Raw genomic sequence first — 16,030 nt, forward strand, 5'->3', positions numbered from 1 at the left:
GGCCGTTCTGCTTGCATTTTTTTGGGCTCACGGGAAATAACAGGAGCCCAGGAGCCCTGTGATCTCAGAGCGCCAACGGTCAGCCCGGAAGGTGGCCGCGTGTTCAGTGTGGGCACTGCCACACTGACTCCCTGATGCTCAGCATCTTAAACAAGTGCTCTCATGTCTCCGCACACTGACCGTGGGGCCACACGTCCCCTGTGGTCCTGGACTGAGCTCCCAGGAGTGGACAAGCCGCCGCTGAGAGCCCAGTCCCATCGGGCGATGTGCTGCTCAGGACGCATCCGGAACAGCTTCTTGCTGGGCTCTGGCTCGTTCCAGCCTGGCTCTCCAGGTGTCAGGGCTGTGCCATCGGCCACCACCGTCCTTTCTCCCTGGGACCGCGCGTGACGTCCCGGCCCTGGCAGGCAGGGAGGCGTGGCCGATGGAACCGGGGGATGGCTGGTGTCCTGACTTGCAAACCTCCCACACACCAGCCGTCCCCTGGTCTCCCGCTGGCTCCGTGTGCGGCGGTGGGGCGGGGGCCGCGGGACCTTGACTGCCACCCAAGGGAGCTGCCCGTGACGTGTCTGTGAACAAGGAAGAAACCTGTGTCCTGCATGAGCGTCCCACGTGTTTAGATTTCCTTGTTTTGCCAGTGGCCATGGTCTTACCTACTAGACTTGGGTTTCTTTTGCATCTGGGGGGAGAACGCTATGAGAATCATATGCTGTCCCCCCCCCCCCCAGCCTCGTGGCCTCCGGCATTGGGACCACAACAGGCCTGACTCGATGCAAGTAGACCGTGTCCTTCAGGGTTCCTGAGCGTCTCACCCCCTGAGATGCCGTCGTCAGCACGTAGACGCGTGCGCTGCTCGGAACCTCCCAAGGAAGCCTTTTCCTGGCCATTCTTCTCGAAGAATTAGGTTCTGTCTCTATGCTCCGAAGGGAGGTGCCTTCAGAGTTCAGCCCCGCCTCCACGGCCCATCTCTGCCAGCGCGTATTTTATGGCCAAATGATGACCAGGCCTGGCTGTTTGGACCGTCGTAAATTCACAAGACAAGTTCATGGGGACCTTGCCAAGGGCGTGCCCGTTGGCTGTTGCATCCCATGTGGTTGTGGGGAGGAGGGGGTGGCCAGCTTGGCCGAGAACAAAGAATGTGTAAACATTTCCCCCCCACTGATATCAAGTATATTAGTCAGGTCCTTGGTTGCGAGCCGTGGCCTGACTGATGCTGGCTCTATCGTGCAAACAGGAACATTTGGAAAGGATGTCGAGAGCTCACAGAGATCTCTGTTGGGGGCTCAGGCTTGGAAAAGAGAATCAACCAAGGCGCCAAGGTGGCTCAGGGACAGCTGGGCCCGAGGAGTCCCGGGGAGGCCGGGGTGTGAGAGCAGACTGCCCGTCCGTCATCTGCGATGTGAGGGTCCGGGAGGGGCCCAGCCTCTGGGGCTGGACGTGCACGGGGAGGGGTCTTGGGAATACGGTCCTTCCTTCTGCTCCGAGGCGACAGGGGAAGACGCTACTCTAGGGTGAGCGGCTGCTATGCCTCAGGCACTTTGTAAGCGCAACCTCTCAGTCCGGAGCGCGGCCCTTTGGAATAAACTCGCTTCTCTCCATTTTGCAGGGAGAGGAAACAGGGTTCACAGGCTGCAGGGGGTTAATCGGCCGGCAGGAGGCATGGCTGGGGTTCACACCTGGGTTTCGTCGCTTCCAAAGCCTGTGTCCCGTTCCGTCCACTGTCCCATGTGGGGGTTGCTGGGCGTCAGCCGTGACTTGAAATAGGCTCTACTTCTCACCGGGAGGATTTGGAATGAGTGCAATTCGGATCAAGATAACACACAGCCAGTAAAAGTAAGCTGCAGGGGTCAGAGGTTAGATTTCCCCATGGGGAGGCAATTTTGGGAAATCAGGAAGGATCGGAGGGCCGGGGAGGGCGGGGCAGGGAAAGGGGGTAACCTGGCCCCAAAGTGGGCTGCTATCATCATCAAATATTTCCCTAATTGCAAAAAAATGAGGGGGCTGAGGGATGCCAGGAAAATAAAGCCCAAGTGTACTAGGCGTTGGCTTTTTTGGCAAAGCAAATTTCTCTGTAATCATTTTTAAAAAGATATAAAAGGCATTGCCTCACACAATGATCTCTGAAGCCTGGCTTTCATCTGCTTCTTTAGAAACATTGCCTTCCAAAGGCAGCCATGAGCTGAAGGTGGTGAATGTGTCTGTTAATTGCTTTCTATTATAAATCTAAGCAACATTTAACTGTACGAGGGAATGCAGACTTATCAGGAAAGCTAAAAGTAGCCGTCCCCTTTGGCGGAGTTACAAGTGCTGTTCTCCTCGTCAACCATGAATGTCTTCACGTGTTTCTTATTTATTTATTTATTTCTGAGAGAGAGAGACACAGGGTGAGCAGGGGAGGGTCAAAGAAAGAGGGAGAGACTGAACCTGAAGCCGGCTCCAGGCTCTGAGCTGTCAGCACAGAACCCGACGCAGAGCTCGAACCCACGAACCGTGAGATCATGATCTGAGCCGAAGTCAGACGCTTAACGGACTGAGCCACCCAGGCGCCCTGGTCTTCACATGTTTGTAGAACACCCTTTTGCATCACTTGGGAAGATCATGGGAGCGGGGTGCATGGGGGCGCACAAAGGACCCTGTGTGGGTTCACGCATCATGTAAGAGGTGCCGGAGCAGATTGGTGGACCCACTCGGCAAGGTGATATCCAGCAGGCTCGGGTCTGGGAGGAACGGAGGGCGGGGCGAGGTGGCCGGGCCGTTCGCCGCCTTAGGCATGGACGCACCTGCGGGGATCTCTGACCTGCTGGTTTTACTTTGTTTGTAAATCCCGGTGGTAAACTGGCCAACACCACTCTGCACAGACACTGCTGGCATCACATGTCTTTTCAGAAGAACCCAGAGTGGCTGGCAGTGTTGAACCACACACAGGTTTTAGGAAAAATTTAGGATTTCCAGTGTCTCCAAAAAACCCCACAAAAATCAGGAGATTTTGCAAACTGGAGCCCTCACTTCCGCCTTGTGGAGAGGGCTGCCCCCCGAGCCAGGCCTGTGGCTTCCAGGGCAGACCCTCCGGCTGTGCAGACGACCCCCCCCCCCATCACTGTAGCAGACATGGCCTGTCTCACCGGCGGCCTTCAGCTCACCTTCCCGGCAACCTGTGTGAGCTCAGACCCTTCCAGATCCTTGCCAACGTTTGGGGGTAGTCAGGCTTTGTAATTTTAGCCATCCTGGGGTGTGCGCAGTGTGAACTCGCTGTGGTTTTAATTTGTGTTTCCTAATGACTAATGCTGTTGCTCAATTGTTCGTGTGATTAGTGGCCCTTTGTGCCTCCCCTTTAGGGAAGCGTCACTGTCCCAGAAGTGGCTTCTCCCCTGACCAGTGGAGCTCCTTCCTGCCCTCCGAGAGCCAGCTCCTCACGCTGCGCCCCGGACACCAGCCCCGGCCGGGCAGCCCCCAATGCGTAGACGGCTGACTCCCGGCTCCTCGCGATCCCAGCCGAAGCCAGAGGGCGGGGGATCCTGGTTGGTGCTGTCACAACAGCCCAGCCTCCTCTTACACAGAGTGTGAGGAGAACACCCTGGAGCCTTAGTCCGATTCTCCATGGGGGGCTCAAGCCTTTGTTTCTGGCCTGGAGGCGGAGAGTAGGTTAGGGTCTCGTGGTCCAGCTAACAGGTGCGTGGTGGGCGGGCAGTGGGAACAAGACACACAAACACTGGAAATACTATCCTTTCTAGTGTTGGGCTCACGTCCCAGAGGAAATCCTCCGCAGAAGTCTAATCTGTGCAGCAGAGAAGAATCCCCATTGCCCAGCCCTCTGCGCCGATGTGCCCCCCAGATAACCCAGAGCAGGTACCGCGAGGTCTGGGCCGCGTGCCGTCTGCCCGCGGTGGTGGCGGCGGGCACGGTTGTCATGTGGCAAGGCTGCGGGTCCTCCGGGCCGCGAGTCCTGCCTCCGCTCGGCTACGCCCCCTCCCGCCCTCGGCGAGGGGTGCACCCCGCCCTGAGACTCCTTCCCCGCCGACGGCCACTTCCCGCAAGGGCCAGCTGGCCACTCCGAAGCCGGGGCTCGTGGTTTTCCAAACACAGACCCGCTTCTGACTAAAGAAGGCCGAGCGGAACGGGGCGGCTGACGTTTCCCCAAACAAGCGGTTATTCATCTGAAGAAACTCACGCTAAATATAGAAGCGAGGGGGGGTCAGGAGCTCTAAGAACATGTGGCATTCTTTCATCTGCAATTTTGAAGGCTCTGCCTGGGTAGAGAATAGTCTTTGCTTTCTGCCCGTAAGCAGAAGCAAGGGCCATGCCTGCTGTACGTGGTTTGGGAGGAGGGGCAGCTTCTCTGCCGTCGATGTCAAATTCTGGAACGTCAGAAGGGTGGATTGCGTGCATTTGGAAAAACACGAGCGAAGAACTGGACATACAGTAAGAGAGCAGCGGCCCGTTTACATGGAATGTCCTCCTGTGTGCTCGGCGCTCGTATAAAACAGGATTTTAAGGACTCACGTCACGTGCTGGCTCCGTGCTTCTCGGAAGGAGGTGAAACGTACACACAGGGGCCTCCGCCTCTGCCCTTCGTCCATTCCCAGAGGTGTATTCTCTTCCCTTCCAGAACACTCCTGCGACTCTACAAGTGCTTACGTAGAGAGAGCATGTCTGTCTGCGTGTTTTACACCCACTGGTATCACGTTGTACCGATGGTTTGGTGACTTGTTTTTTTTTTTTCGTGCAGTTCTTCTTGGAGTACCTGCATCTCGGTACCAGTAGGCCATGCCCCTTCTCTTAGCTGCTACGCTGTCCTGCGAAAATATGAACGCTTGTTTAGCCAGTTCTGAAGCATTTGGGGGAATTCGGAAGCCTCTACAATGTATGCAATTGGACAACTGGCTTCCATTACCAGGGGATAAATAATCTTGGATTTCCTTATGTTTCCTAAAATCCTTATCATTTTGAGGATCCCCCCTCCCCAAGTATCTGCAGCAAGTCAGGGTTCCTTTCTGGTAGCTTTCTCCTCCCATGTATTCATTCATCTCAATTAATTAGGCACTCAAGGCAGTTCTTTGATAACTGAGATTTAAGTACTCACGATGTCTCTATGATGTTTATCAGAAACCAGTCTGGAGACATGATCGCGATGAGTCAGAGGGGGAGCCCACGCCTGCAGCTGCTAACAGCTCCCCACATCTTTCCAGCATGCGGCGAGGGGCCGAGAGTCAGGCTGACGCGGGAGGGCCCCGCTGCGGGATGGGACCTCATGCCCACTCGCCTGAGCTCCTGGATACATCCGTGCCTGCAGCCAGAGGCACCGCCAGCCTTCTCCCCCACTGCACCAGTAATATAGTCCCCTTTCGCAGATGGGTCAGATGGGTTGGCAACGATCCGGCCCTCCCAGACAGAGCTCCGATGTCCGATTTCGTCACTACCTCGGTATTTTTTTTTTTTCTCCTGGTTTCGGCATCCTCCGCAAAGTTGTTTTTCTCCTCGATACAGTGTTCCTCTTCACAGTGTATTTCAACCTTGCAGAAGACCAAAGTGTCAACAGTGTACACAGCTTGAGTCATCAGTTGTTTGACTCTATAATGGTTACTATGTGTACTTGGGTATTAGTTCATGTTTGGCTCAGGTAACGCTGCAAAAATAGCAAGAATTCTTTTCTGTGTAAGGATGGTATAACCTATCTGGCTACACATTTTATGGTGATCTTAACTCAAGCCTTGGGAAAGTAACACATGGAGAGGTTTTGCTGGCTCCTCGTTACATTTATGTTTTCTTGTATTCGTCAGTCTTGAGTCCCTGCCAAGAGTTTACATCTAATTGCCTCCACATCATATTTCCCCCCTCAAACAGAAGAAACAGCGTGCCCTGTAAATTGTTATAAACACTTGCCCTGCACGGCGATTTTGTTTTCTTGTTCCACGTGGACTCGCAAATTTAAAATTCTTCCTAAGGCGCCTCAGACTTAATTTCAGGCAGAGCAAAGTGTGAGGGGTACTATTTCTCTCTTAATGAGAGTCTGCTGGGCACCTCGGCCCGCTATTCCCATGCTTTAGTATTGTGGCGAACCAGAAGAGACTGATGGTAAAGGTGAAAGCAGGGATAAAAAATGAAGGGCTTTTTATGTTAAAGAAAGAAGCATTCTCTTGCAAGGAAGATGCCATGAGACTGGGAAGGCTTCCAAAGTCTCAACCGTCACACACAAAATCTCTGTGAAAACTTAAAAATACCCTCTTCTGTGGTGCATGTGAGAGCCTGCGTGTGAGATGTGTGTGTGAGAAAGGAGAGAGAGAAAAGCAGTCACTAGTTGTGTGCCAGGCTGTGCACTAGTAGAATGTTTGTGCACTAGTAGCACAAGTAGCAAGGTAAGGCAGGCTTTAAAAATGTACATTTCGGGGCGCCTGGGTGGCTTAGTCGGCTAACCGTCTGACTTTCGCTTAGGTCATGATCTCGCGGTTCGTGGGTTCGAGCCCCACGTCGGGCTCTGTGCTGACTGCCAGCTCAGAGCCTGGAGCCTGTTTCAGTCTGTTATACCCTCTCTCTCTGACCCTCCCCTGCTCACGCTGTCTGTCTCTCTCTCTCTCCTAGAAATAAATAAAAACATTAAAACAAAAATTAAGATTTAAAAATGTACATTTCTTTCTGCAAACTATTTTTCTTTTGTAATATTAGGACACAGAGTGGCTGTCCAGTGCAGTGGTTGGGAATGTGGGTGCTGGAGTATGATTTCCTCGTGTAAATCTTTCCTCCCCTATTCATAAATCGTGTGACTTTAGGAACTTACGTCACCTAGCGGGGCCTCATTTTCCTGCAAGGCAGTGATTAAAAGTCACGTGTACTGGGGCACCTGGGTGGCTCAGCTGGTTGAGCTTCTAACTCTTGATTTCAGCTCAGTGATCTCATGATCATGAAATTGAGCCCCACGTTAGGTTCTGCACTGAGTGTGCAGCCTGCTTGAGATTCTCTCTCCCTCTTTCTCTGCCCCTCCCCTTCTTGCACTGGTGCTCTCTCTCTCTTTCAAAAAAAAAAAACAAAAACCCATGTACTCAACAGAGTAGTTGTAGGGGTTTAATGAATTATTGTACGTAGGCACTTTGAACAAGGTCTGCATGTGGTTGTTGTGTTGTGTTTGCTATGAGGATGATGATAAAGATGATAGTGATGAAGACGATGATGAAGGTGATGTTTGTGATGATGAAGATGTCTATGATGATGACGATGATGATGTTGGTGGTGATGATGATGATGATGTTGGTGGTGATGATGATGATGGTGGTGATGATGATGGTGGTGATGGTAGTGATGGTGATGGTGATGATGGTGATGATGGTGATGGTGGTGGTGGTGATGGTGATGATGATGGTGGTGGTGGTGATGATGATGGTGGTGATGGTGATGATGGTGGTGGTGATGGTGATGGTGATGGTGGTGATGGTGATGATGGTGATGGTGATGATGGTGATGATGGTGATGGTGGTGATGGTGATGGTGACGATGGTGATGATGGTGGTGATGATGATGGTGATGATGATGGTGGTGGTGGTGATGGTGTTGGTGATGGTGATGATGGGATGATGGTGATGGTGATGATGGTGATGGTGATGATGGTGATGGTGATGATGGTGATGGTGATGGTGTTGGTGATGGTGATGGGATGATGGTGACAGTGATGGTGATGGTGGTGATGAAAGTGATGATGAAGGTGATGATGGTGTTGATGAAGGTGATGTCTATGATGATGAAGATGATGGTGATAAACACTGATGTGAAGAAAGGGTGACAATCTTAACTCTTTCAACCAGGACTCTGTGCTACCTGGCACAGCCTGATTGAGGAGCTCCTCATTACAAGTGCATACACAAAATGTCTAAGATCAAACGAAGAATATGTTTGCACTAAAAATGTTAAAAAAGTCATGGTTTCAGACACACATTCTCATCTTCCAGAATAGGGAAACCCCGTTGTTCTGCTGCCTCTTCCATGGTGCCCAGAGGTCTTGGATTCTGCGTTCCTTCATCTATTCAGCTCAGCAGCTACACAGATTCAAGGTTATTTTCCTACTGAAAGGAAAGCAAGGCTGGTTGTAGACATAGTATTACTCTTGGATGGGGCTACAGGCCAGGGTTTCCCTCCCGCCTGTGTCACGGCTGGTCCTCTGGGTCTGAGCAACACGCTGGACAGTCTGCTCTGCTGGGTTATAGTCATGAGTGTGTTCCTTCCGTATACAACATCCTTCTGAGTGCTTTGCGCGCTAAAGAAGTATTGTATTCTGATGTTGTGGATTATTTTGGAAAGATTTTCCTGAAACTGTGAGCGTATACATTGGGAAAGTTTTGCCGTAGGACATACTCTAGTTCTCAAGTGGACTTTGGCCACCCCCCGCCCCCAGGATATGGTTTGAGACCTAAACCAAATGATTTCAGAAGAATATACTTTTCAGTAGGTTTAATATCATTAGTAGGTTTAATAGCATTTAGTTTAAATAGGTATTATCTCCCATGTTTATAATTATCAGTTGACATACTCTTTGTCTGGTAATCTCTGAGTACGTGTATGAGGAAATAACAACAGGATGGTTCCTGCTATTATAGCAATAATTTGATAAAAGGCACAGAAAAGGAACAGGGCACATAAATGTTACCCATGCAACCAGCATTTAACATTAATAATAGTAATTAACTAGTTTAAAGTAACCTGTAAGAGACTATGTTCAGGATTCAGGAAATCTAATGGGGGAATGGCAGAGAGAGAGAGAGAGAGAGAGAGAGAGAGAGATTCCAAGTAGCCTGTCAGTGCAGAGCCCGATGTGGGACTCAGACTCACAAACTGTGAGATCATGACCTGAGCCGAAATCAAGAGCCAGACACTTAACCGATTGAGCCCCAGGAAATAAGATTTTTAATCATTGCATAAGTGGTGTGTTTTTATTTAGTGGCATGAACAACTTGCAGTTGTTAAGTGTGAGACAAATAGATGAGTTAGGGACATAAAAACTCAATTTCCAAAAATTCCTCACATTCTGGGTTAGACGATTTCTTAAGTGTGGTTTATAGGCAGACATCCAAAACTTAGGGATCAGGAAATAAAGTAATTTGGACTAAAACTCATTAACTATTTATGTATCTTTGTTCTGTGACCCAAATGATCATCTCTGTGGCAAATGTGGACATTTCAGGTAATTACCATTAGCCATCGCTGGATGTGGCTGTCCCCACCCCCGCCAGGGGCTGAGCCCTGTTTCTGCCCTTTACACTGTCTCCCCATTTCTGTACCCACGTTTACATGTGCTCATGGGAGGCTCTGCTCGTCTATACCACCCCCCTCCCACACACACCAAACAAAATCAGCAAAATCACTCCCATTAAATAGTCCGCGGTACCGTTGCTTTATTTTAGAAACTGCAATATGAGATAGGCCATCTTCTCTGGAATTCTCGGTGGGCCAGAGGCTCTGCGGGAGCTGAGGCCAGGCTGGAATGAGACCCAACAGCTGGGAGTTCCTTCAACTCCTCTTTCCCAGGAGTTTCTGAAGTGTTTTAGGAGCAGGAACGCTCAGGGGTATCTTAGCTGTACGACCAGCTACGCTCCAAGTAAAATAATCTTTTTAAAAAAAATTTTTTTTTTTAATTTATTGTTTCTAGGAGAGAGAGAGAGAGACAGCGTGAGCAGGGGAGGGTCAGAGAGAGAGGGAGACACAGACTCTGAAACAGGCTCCAGGCTCTGAGCTGTCAGCACAGAGCCCGACGCGGGGCTCGAACCCACGAACCGCGAGATCATGACCTAAGCGAAAGTCGGACGCTTAACCGACTAAGCCACCCAGGAGCCCCCCCCCCCCCCTTTTTAATGTAACTATAGATTATCTTCAATGAGGTCAAGTGAGAGGTAAAAAATCCGTCCCGGTGAGACCTCCGTCAGCTGGAAGGGGACAGTGCTAATGTGCTCACCCCTCCCCCTGGGTCCTATCCGCTCGCCAGAACAACGTCTAATTGATTGAATTCCAAGTGACTTATTACAGAGCAGACGCTGGCTGGGATGTGAGCGCTCTGAGGCCGGTCTGGGCTCTCAGGTCTCAGAAGAAAAGGTAACGGGAAAGAACCTTTTATTCGGGAAAGATTGGGGATAGCTGCGCAGGGCAGAGAAACTGCCTCCTTGGTTTTTTTTTTCTAAGTGACTCTTAAGGAGCTGACTGTCTTCTCAGCCGCCTCTTCTCTGTTCTGTCCCAGAGCGGTTGGCAAGGGAGGCGCATTCCACGGACTCTTAGCAAAACAGCGTATCAAAAACAAATAACTATGGGTGAGCCCCACAGCAGGACGCGGGGGTGTCCGCGGGGCAGCGTTCACAGCCCGGCGGCTGGCACCCAGGCGGGGACCCAGCGGGTCCGCTCGGCTCACGGAGAGACAGACGCACTAGAGCGAGCGAGCTGAGAAGTGGGTATTTCCATCCCCTTCCAATTACAAACCAGAAACTCAACAAGGACATTTTTAGTTCCGTAGGCGGTTTCTGAAGTGGTTCTTGTGGGCGACGTGTGAGTCCTCTGGAGCTTCGCCAGCGCGCAGTGGGACATCTGTGATCCGCTCTTGAGACAAGAGGTGAGAGGCCTCCAGGAGACCCTCTGGGGTCCCCGTGTCCCCTCCTCTGCCTCAGAGCCCAGCTGCTGGAGGTCCCGTGGGCAAACCTGTTCCCAAAAGATCTTCCCCTTTTCCCACTTTCTCATGATACCCCCAGAGTCTCCCCAGTGACCAGGCCGCTCCTGAAGGGCCCCCAACACGGCGACGGGGTGACGATGGGCTCCCATCTGCCCTCGGACCCTGGCAATCACCCGCTCAGACCCTCTGGGCCCTGGCAGAACAGGGGGCTGTTATCCGTGGAATTCTGGGCTTCTCGTGGGTCCAGCACCTCCTTCCCTTGATGCCAGTCCTTGTTCCTTTCCAGGTTCAGTCTTCTGAAGTCACGTGACCACCTGCCTGGTTGCTCACACCGCACACCGAGGGGTCACCATTGGCTTCCCCGAGTCCCTCCTGGCCTCATCCGGGTCGCTGTTATGTCCCCATCTCTCTGTTTCCAAAAGCACATCCTAAATTATCCCAGTTCTCTGCATCCCATCCCCCCCAACCCCTGGGCCTGAGCCGCCATTACCTCTTGGTTGGATGTCTCCAGAAGATTCTAAAAGACATTTTCTGCTTCCAGGGATGCCCTGCCTTCCAACAGTCTACCATCCACATGGCAGCCGGAGCAATCTTGTGAAAATGCAAACTAACTCGAGTGCCCGCCTCTCTAAGCCTTCCGGTGGCTCCCCATCCACGCGGATCCAGTCCCGCGGCTCAGGGCCTCCCGAGCCTGCGTCCAGCCTCCTCTTGACCCTCCCTCCTTGCTTACCGTGTTCTGCTCCTTCCTCACAGCCTCGCGCGCCCGGATCCGCCAGGTCATTCGGGGCGGCAGCAGCTGTTCTGCAAGAATGTTCTTCCCGGACCCTCAGCTACAGCGACACGTTGGCCCCCCGCCCCTCCCATCAGGAACAACAAATGGCATCTTAGTTTATTTAAAGCACTTACTGCGTGTGATGTTCGACGTCCGCCCTTTCTGTGTTTGTGTGCTCCTCCCCCGCCCTCCCTGGAAGAGAACTTCCTGGAAGGCAGACACCTGTGCACGGCTCCACCCCAGTGCTCGGAAGAGTATCTGGTGTGCAGTCGACGCCCCATGAGTATTTATAATAAATGAATTCTCTGAGCCACGGTGGCGGCCGGGCTGCAGAGGTGGGGTGTGCCGTGCCTGGTCCGCTGCGCCGAAGCGCTGCCAGGCTGGAGCTGAAGCTTCTGTGAGGTTATGCACGTATCTAAAAACAATTCCAGGGGCGCCCAGGTGGCTCAGTCGGTCAAGCGTCGGCCTCGATTTCAGCTCAGGTCACGATGGGTTCAGGAATCCCTGCTCGGGGCTCTCTCTCTCCCTCTCTCTGTCCCTCCTCCCCTCGCACTGTCTCTGTCTCTCACAAAATCAGTAAATAAACTTAAAAAAATAGAAATAGAAAAATTCCACCGGGCAGATGGTGGAGGTGGTTGTAAGAAAACAGGCAGATGGCTGGGCCCCTGGGTGGCTCAGTGGGGTAAGTGTCTGACTTCGGCTCAGGCCATATTATGGTTTGTGGGTTCGAGCCCCGTGTCGGGCTCTGTGCTGACAGCTCAGAGCCTGGAGCTGCTTCGGACTCTGTGTCTCCCTCTCTCTCTGCCCCTCCCTACGCATGCGCTCTCTCTGCTCCTCCCCAGCTCATACCCTGTGTCTCTCTCTCTCTCTCAAAAATGAATAGATGTTAAAAAAATTTTTTTTAAAGAGAAAAAAGACAGACGTTGAATCGTATCTCATGGTTTCTCAGCGTCACAATCACATGAACTAATTATCTCTGGAGCCCTGATCAATACACCTCCCCTCGCTCCCCGCACCCCAGAGCTATGTATTAAGCCTGAATTTGATTCCATAGGAAGTTGACATGAAGTGGCCTTTGAGCTCTGAGGACTCATGGTCGAATAAGAAAATTAAAATAAGGACATGAACACTCAAAATTCAAGGCAGAACTTACGGAAGCCGCTATGTCCTGGGTGCCCAGAGGGGAGGCAGACCGTGGGGGGTGAGGCTGAGGGCGTTCATTCAGGACCCAGGCTGTCCGCGTTTGCTCACCTGCTACCCTTTTTATGACTTGTGGGATCTTTGGCAAGTCATTTAGTGGTCGGTGACTCTGTTTCCTCACGTGTAAAATGTAGGAACTGTCAGTACCTACACCATAGGATTATCAGAAACACTAGACCACACAACACGTATATGACCCCTAAAACAGCACCTTATATCAGTGTTCAGTACGCAGGACTGAGGATGGAGACATTAGGTCGCGTACGGATTTAGGGTGAAGTGGGGCAGGGGACCGGGCGCGTCGCGTGCGTGGAGGGAACAGGAGGCAAGCGGGGGCCGGCCGGCCACAGCTGGGATGTTGAGCTGGGAAAACGGGGAGGGGATGGCGGGGATGTGGGGGCTACGTGGGGCCACGTGGGGAGGGACACTTAGTAAGCATTCTCTCGGTGGGTAATTCTCACTGAAGACTCCAAAACGGAGAAATTGCCGAGATGCCTGTATTTCTGCAAGAACGTACCTGCTTAGAAATTTTTGGCAACTTGGCGAGATTCACTTCTCTCCTTTTGCTTGATTTGGGTCTACGTTTTGCTTTTTCTTCTCTAGGTCCTTAATCAAGCCTGGAAGATTGATCTGGGAGTGTGTCTTCCTTTACTGTAAGCAGTCAGTGCCATGAGTTCCCCCCCCCACCCCACACACCGAGGGTGGACCCCACCCATTCTGATAGATCGTATTTTCATTTTCACCCAGTGGAAAATATTTTCTAGTTTCCCGTGAGCATTACTCTTCTACCTGTGGGTTCGTTGGGAGAACGTCGTTTAATTTCTGAGTAGCTGGAAATTTACCTGTTACTCTTCTGTGATTGATTTCTGGTTCAATTTCATTACATCCAGAGGCTTACCTGCTCTGACTTCGCTTATCTGCATTAATTAGGATTTATTTTATGGCCTGGGATGTGGCCTTTCTCGGCGAGTGTCTCGTGTGTTCCGCTGTTGTTGGGTGGAGTGCTTCATAAATGCTGATTGGATCCAGATGGCCCACCGGGCTGCCCGTTTCTTCTCACCCCCTGGCTGAGTTCCTGTCTCCCGGCCTCTCTGTGGCTGGGAAAGGACGGCTCGCGTCTCCAGTTGCACTCGGGCATCTGCATATTTCTCCTTTCAGTTCTGCCGGGTTTTCTTTCCCGTGTTTTGAAGCTCTGTAGACAGGTGCACTCACATGTGCTATTCTTAGGTCTTCTGGGTGAAATGACTCCTTTATGATGGATGTATTCTTCCTCTTTGTCTTTGGTAACATTCTCTGTCCTGGTGTCTGTCTTGTCTGATATTAAGAAAACCAGTCGAGCTTTTTGATTTTTTCGGATTAGTGTTTGCATGGTAGATCTTTTCCCATTCTCTTTTCATTTACCTGAGTCATTATGTTTGAGGTGAGTTTCTTGTAGATGGCACGCCCTTAGGTCATCATGTAGAACCACTTGTAAGTGGTGGGTTATATATCACGTCATTATTGGTAAGTTTAGGTTGAGGTCTACCGTTTTACACACATTTTCTTTCTGTTTGCTTCTTTCTTGTTTCTCTTGTTTCTTCTTTCCTGACTCCTTTTGGTTTATTGGAGTCTATTTTAGCATTTCATTTTATTTAGTTTGGTTTTGACTCTATCTCTTTGCATAATTTTTTTTAATGGTTGCTATAGGGATTGCAGAGTACATTTTTGACTTTTCACAGTTTAATTAGAATCAGTATTTTACAGCTTCAATTTGAATATAGGAATCTCATCTCCCTGTGGGTCTCTCTATGCACAATTGTCCTACACGCTCTGTTTGCAGACATTAAAGTCTCCACCAGCCAATGTTTTTGTTTTCATTTTGCTTTCAACTGTCAAACACGTTTAGATAGTTTTGGGGGGAACAATACTATGTTATCTTTACCCGCATATCTACTATTTCTGTTGCTCTCTCTCCATTTCTAGAGATCGGAGCCCAAGGAAGGTAAGTGAAGTCTGAGAAATAGGAACGAACTTCCTGGCCATCTTGACGGTGTCCTGAATGTGGCCTTGCCCTCCTCTGGACTTTTCATAGCTTGAGTACATCGCAATTCCCCCTGTTCTTGAAGACAGGGGGAGTTTTGAGTTGGGTTTTCTGTCACCTGTGACAGAAGGCACCCTGATTGACATAGTCTTCAAGGAGGAAGTTTGGGGAGGGTATTGTGATAGCCGTTTGGCTACAGTTTGGGTTATTTTACAGGATTGTGCTGAAATTCAGCTGGACGTCATATCCAAATATCTGTCTTTTCAAAATTTCTGGGTTAATACCATTCGCAGAGTCTTTAAGAAATTCAGCATTTGGTAGTTGGTGGTAGAAGCTCTCCCGGGAAGGAACCTCTTGAAATGCAGCAGCATGTTTGAAGTTTTCTGTGGAGCTTGACGTCGTTATTCACCAAGACGGTAAGTAAAGAATTAATTGCTGGTTTTGCCGCAGTGGTTCAGCATGATTTTCCAAAAGGTGCAAGATAATTGATTGTCTTTTTCTGTGCCGCTGGTTTCACTCCTTAATGGCGAACTATGTCATTTGCTGGATGATATGCTAATTGCTCATATGATGACAGCAATGGCAATGACAGATGACGATTAGTTAGTGCTTCACTGTCACTTACGATCCCATCTGTTAATGGAAATGGACTTGTAGGCAGGTACCCCATGACCGTTTAAGCAACTGAGTCCAGAGACAAAGCAGAAAACTCACTGGGGACTGAAGAATCATCTAAGATGAGTGCTCAAGATGAAGCCCCAATCAGCATGTCAACCGTATCGGTTAGAGATGATTTTCAAGTGCACATGACTGAAAAGTACACTCCGATGGCCCGGCCAAACAGAGGGAGAGCATGGCAGTCCCATGATGTCACCAAGGACACAAGCTCTTTCCAACCTGTGGTTGTTCTTAGCCTGCAGGTCTTTTTAGACCAGTTTAATAATGTAGATATAATTCACACGTAGAAAAGACATGCCCTGTTTGCGAGTAGTCTGTGAATTTCGGCAAACACGTCGAGTCACGTGACCACCATGGCGACACGATGGGGAACAGGCTCAACACTCCCAGATTCCCCTTGTGCCCCTTTCTACTCGGCCTCTCTTTCCACGCCCACCACCGCTAACCACTGACCCGTTTTCTGTGTCTGTTTTGTCTTCCGAGAACGCCGTGTAAATGAACTCCTACAGCTTGCGGACCTCTGGGTGGCTTTTCTCAACTGGGATAATAAATTTGAGTTTGATGCTGTTGTGGGTAGCAGTATGTTTCCCTCTTTAGAAAACCTGTACGCTACTTTAATTTATGGATACGCCACAGTCTGTCAACCCATCCACTACGTGAAGGACATTTGGGTTTTGCTCCTGGTGTTCGGAGATGGTGAGGAAAGCTGGTGTGAACGTGTGCATAC

The sequence above is a fragment of the Hyaena hyaena genome, unplaced genomic scaffold (genome assembly GCF_003009895.1).
Source record: "Hyaena hyaena isolate Hyena2069 unplaced genomic scaffold, ASM300989v1 scaffold_343, whole genome shotgun sequence".
Classification (NCBI taxonomy): Eukaryota; Metazoa; Chordata; class Mammalia; order Carnivora; family Hyaenidae; genus Hyaena; species Hyaena hyaena.